The following is a 5,888-nucleotide window of genomic DNA, read 5'->3' as shown; positions in this document are numbered from 1 at the left end:
TGAGAAAGGAAAGGGATCTGATGATTCTCCTTCTACAGAGGCAAAAACCACCTCAGATGAAGGTGTGGATGTGTACTTGGCTTATTCTTCAACTACACATGTAGATCATGAGGCATGGTTTACTGACTCAGGTGCATCTTTTCACTTCACTCCCCACATGGAGTGGTTCTATGAGTATGATAAATATGATGGTGGTGATGTCTTCTTAGGGGATGGCAAGAAGGCTAGAATCGTAGGTCATGGAAACGTTAGGTTGAAGTTGCAAGGTGGAAGGATTAGAACACTTTTGGGTGTTTTGCATATTCTTGCATTGGCCAGAAATCTGATTGCTATAAGAAAGCTGGATGATGCATGTGTAAAAATAGTGTTCGAGAAATATACCTGCAAGATGGATTAGTGAGCACCGGTATTGTTGCAGGGAGTTCGGATTGGAACTTTGTACAAGCTTCAAGGTAGAATTTTTATTGATGTTGTTTCTGAAAGTGGAGCAGAAAATCTAGTGGTCTTTGGAGAAAATACCATGCTATTACATGAAAGGCTTGGACATATTGGAGAGAAGGGGCTTCGAATACTTCATGGTAATGGTATGATAGAATGTATGTCTAATTTCTCTATCGATTTTGATTTTTGTGAAAATTGTGTATATGGGAAGCAGAATCGGGTGAGTTTCCCCTCTAGTGCTAAGAGAGTGAAATGGATATTAGAGCTTGTGCACAATGATGTGTTTGGACCTGTGTCAGTTCCATCACTAGGTAAGTTTGTGTACTATGTATCATTTATAGATGACTTCTCAAGGAATACATGGATATATTTCCTTAGGAAGAAATCTAAAGTCTTTGACAGGTTTAAATATTTTAAGGCTCTAGTGGAAAACCCCAGAGAAGAAGATAAAGGTGTTGAAGACATATAATGGTGGAAATTTTTGTAAGAAGGAATTTGAAGAGTTATGTAAGAATTGTGGTATAGCATGATAGAAGACTACTCCATACACACCTCCACAAAATGGAGTTGCAGAAATAGTGAACATGACATTGATGGAAAAGGCAAGAAGCATGCTCAGTGGTGCCGGGTTAGGACAAAAATTCTGGGCAGAGGCAGTGGAGACTGCATGTTACCTGTTCAACAGATCATCATCATCAACATTGGAGGATAATACTGCACAAGAGGAATGGATGGGTAAGAAACCCTCTCTTTCACATATGAGGGTATTTGGATGTGATGCAATTGTATGTTCTAAAGGAGAAAAGATCCAAGTTGGATAGTAAATCTGAAAGGTGAATCTTTATTGGGTATAAAGATGGTTTAAAAGGTTATAAGCTTTGGAACCCAGAAATAAGGAAGGTTGTGTACAGTCAAGATGTGGTGTTTAGAGAGGTGAAATATGTTATTAAAAATGAATTCCTACCAAAGGAACCTAAGAAGATAGAGTTTTAGTTAAAGGAGGAGGAATCAAACTCTACAACAGAAGAGGAATCAGAAGATGAAGAGCCACAAACTCTAGTTGTGATAAGATCAGTTCGAGAAAGAAGGCAACAAGAAAGGTATATTCCAACTACTTTCTATTTGAATTATGTTTTATCTATTACTGATGATGATCCTAGAGCTGTCAAGGAAACAATAGATTTAGAGGACAACAAACTCTAGAAAGAGGCCATGGTGGATGAAATGGCATCTTTGCACAAAAATGAGGCTTGGGATCTGGTGGAGTTTCCGGTTGGAACGAAACCCATTGGAAGAAAATTTGTGTTTAATAAGAATATGAATGCAGAAGGAAATGTGGATAACTAAAAATCTCGATTGGTAGCAAAAGGTTATTCCCAGGTGTCAAGAATTTATTTTGGTGACATTTTTTTTTCCTGTTTCCAAGGTAAGTTCTATTAGATTACTTTTATCTATTGTTGCTGCTTTTGATTTTGAGGTAGAACAGATGGATGGGAAGACAAAATTTCTTCACAGGGATCTCGAAAAAGAGATATACATGAAGAAATCTAAAGGATTTGTGGTGAAGGGTAAGAAAGAATTGTATGCAAGTTAAAAAGTCTCTGTATGGGTTAAAACAATCACCAAGGACATGGTATCATAAATTTGATACATATATACAGGGACTTGGCTTCACTAGAAGCAAAGCAGATCAATATGTGTATTTTAAATTAATTCATGAATGTATTGTTTATTTGGTCTTGTATGTGGATGAAATGTTGTTGATTGGAAATAACAAATAAATTATCCAGGAATTGAAGACCAAATTGTCCTCCAAATTCGACATGAAATATCTTAGTGCTACAAACTATATTTTGGGCATGGAAATTAAATGACATTGGGAAAAACAGAATCTCTAGTTAAACCTGAGGAAGTATGTCGAGACAATATTTCATAGGTTTAATATGTAGGATAGTAAACTAGTGAAGGTTCCTATTCCTATCAGTGTAAAGTTATCTTTTGAACAGTGTCCCAAGACATAAGAAGAGGAAGAGGACATGTCTCGTGTTCCATACGCAAGTGAAGTTGGTAGCTTGATGTATGCAATGGTCTGTACTAGACCAGGCATTGCACATGTAGTGAGAGTATTGATTAGGTTTATGTAAAACCCAGGGAAGGAGCATTGGACAACAATGAAGCAGGTTTTCAGGTATTTGCATGAAACTTGTGATTATGGTCTCTGCTACCAAGGAAGACCATAATTGGACAGAGTTTTGGACATTCGTGGATTTGTTGATGTAGACTGGGTTGGAGATCTAGACTAGAGAATATCTATAACTGTGTATGTGTTTAACCTATTTGGAGGTGTAGTTAGTTGGATGAGTAAGAGACAATTTGTAGTGGTAGTTTCAACTATAGTGACAAAATACATGGAAACCACACATGAAAGAAAGGAAGCAGTTTGTTTGTAGAGATTGTGTTCAAGTATGGGGTTGGTACAATGAGATATAAGGATAGACTGTGACAGCCATAGTGAAATTTTCTTGCCAAAGAAACTTGCTTATCATTCAAAGACAAAGCACATTTATGTTCAATATCACTTTGTGAGGGATATGTTTGAGGAAAAAAAGGTGTTGTTGGTAAATGTGGACACTTGAATAATGTTGCAAATGCATTGACAAATTCTATGAGCATTGAGAATTTTTCTTAGTGTAGAGAAACAATGGGCATTGCAGGGCTGAACCAGTGACTAAGCTCTCTCATTCCCCCCCATGGAAAGAAAACAATAAGTTGGAGAATTTTGTGTGTGTGGTATATTCTTTCTATGATATCCCACACTCGAGGGGGGGTATCCCCCCTTGTATGTTACGTCGAGCACAGTGCCTACAATTTTTTTTTTGGACCCTATATTAGGTGAGGAGACCTACCTATGGTTTTGTGCATGGATTTTGCACATGGTTTTGGGCATGATGGTTTTTTGTCCACGGTATTTTGTAGATCTGGTCAAGGGAACTATTGTTATGTTCTAATACAGGGTTAATGGATTGGATTTTATGGATGCTTCGCCATGTAGATATATGTATTGTAACATTGAAAGGAATATAATGACAAATAAATTTGGTAGTCCGGTTTTTGGATCTAGGGGAAAATATCTATGTATATTTGTTTTATGTTTTTTTCTCTCGCCATTGTTTATTTTCTATTTTTAGAATTTGTATGCAGGTAATTTCTGTATGGGATTAAAACCTACAGTATGGAAGCCATAAATGTGACCAATATATAGCAAAGTACCCTTGTATCTTGTTGGACCAATCTCTACTCAACAATGCTCCATATTCTTTTGGAATGTCCACAATCACTATGTTGATACATTGGTGGACAATCTCATCAGATGATAAACGGATAATCACATCTTTGAGTTCACCAACTACATGGAGAAGAATCCTGTCCAGCTAAATTATTTATGCATCTTTTTTGCCCCATTTTGCATTGACTTTCTTGGCGACGAATAATGGCACTACATTTACTGATGCACTTGAATCAACCAAGAAATTGTGTACATTGAAATTGAATATATTTCAAAAGTTAACATAAAAGGAGGACATAGTGTGTTTGCATCCATTGTTAAAGAATTAAGTACAAATTCGAGGGAACTAGAGTACGTACCAGATCCCTTGTTAGAAGAAGCACCATGACATGTGGTTGAGTTCCCAAGTGCGCATAAGATGATGTCCCATTGGCTCATGATCATTGTTAGTTCAAACATTGAGATGTTCACATGAACCTTCTTCATTTCTTCAACTATGTTGTAATATACAAAGTGAAGGATTTCAAAAGTGTCTGTGGGCGTGACTTGGTTTGTGACTTATAGAATGTTAGTCTTACTCTTAATATTTATGGAAGCACTTTTTGTTGTAGTTGTGTTACTAGACTTGCTCTGAGTGTTTGTGTTGATTTAACGGGTGGAAAAATCTTTCTTAACAGGTTTTATTGAGTTTTTTCTTTGTTAACTTTGGTCCAGTAGTCGACGTTTGGCTTCTAATATTGTACCAGATGCTCTGCTTCCAGGCCAAACCACCACTCATAGGTTGTTTTTCATCCATACTCTTTTGGGATGTGAGTATCTAATTGAACATGTTTACTACATGCCCCACACTTGGAGTATCTTCAGTTGAAACAACTTCTTTCCTTTTTGGTCTGCTCATAATCCATTACCACATCAAGAAGATGCATAGAAATAATGCTCATGTTGTGATTCCATTGTGGGCATGTTTTCTCAAAATGATATTCTTGATGGTACAAACAATATTGGTCTATGCCCATGCTTTCAATATTCAATACAATGTTTGAGCTCTCTTCAGACTTAGTCGCTTGGTTGCTTCTACTGTCGAAATTTGCAGTCCTTATGAACATGTTGAACTTAGGAGGCTTTATTCTCATGGTGGTATTGCTTCATCTTTGTTTTAGTTATTCAAACTCTTTTGACAGAGTCTTGACCATACAGGTCAAGCTCTCAAGATCAATAGTTTCTTTCTCTTTGGCCTTGTTCACAGAGGCTTGTGACCTTTTACCCGTGTCTTTGGAGTCTTTAGATGGTTCATCATCTACAATTACTCCAATCACGTGCAAGTCCTTTTAACCCGCAATTTCCTCTTCATAATTTTCTTTCAAAGTTTGTTTCACAGTTCTCTTTACAAACTACGCAATGCTAGTTGGCAATGAAGAAGTGTAATAATCGATGGTGATGGAGTCATGAGGTTTACCATTTGTTGAGAAATTATTCAGAATGAAATTAAACATTTGATTGAAATCTTTCAATTTTTCCTTTTTCTCCATCTTGAGACTGCCCAACTCTTTGAACAACATGGCAGGGGTCTTGTCATCAACAAATTTCTCAAGAAATTTTTCTTAAACCCCCTCCAGTTCTGAATGGAAATCAGAGGAAGACTATGATACCACACAACAACTCTACCATCTAAGGTACAAGGAGATAATCTAAGTTATAAGTTGTATACATGATCCTTTGCCTTTACTACTTTGTTAGGGTCATACTTCGTTAGGAGCTTTTCTGGATGCCTTGGCATCATGTGTAACACACCCAAGAGTGTAAGTGGGCCCTGAGACATACAATCTAGATTTAGGTTTTCCATGTCTTCTTCGTTATCTTCCCCTTATTCTTCAAAATATGATTGGTTTTCTTCCTCTTCTTCTTCTTATTCTTCTTCACCCAACCTGTGGAATGTATCCTCTGAGAGAACTATGTTATCACTGTCACAATCGTTGAAGGCTAGAGGTTGTTCTATTTTTTCTGTGTTTTCTTCAGAGTATACTAACTCTTTAAGGGTGGTGAGAACCAATTCTTCAACTATTGAAACCACTATCCCAGTGGGGGTGGTTTGGTTCTTCTTTGGAAAATATGGAAGAGTTTCTATTCCAAGTATTAATCCAATAACTCTCGCAAAATTTCA

This window comes from Pinus tabuliformis, chromosome 8, assembly GCF_031772625.1.
Source record: "Pinus tabuliformis cultivar Carrire ecotype Pingquan chromosome 8, CPIR1, whole genome shotgun sequence".
In the NCBI taxonomy this organism is placed as follows: Eukaryota; Viridiplantae; Streptophyta; class Pinopsida; order Pinales; family Pinaceae; genus Pinus; species Pinus tabuliformis.
The sequence above is the reverse complement of the archived record's forward strand: the minus strand, read 5'-3'. Positions refer to the sequence as shown.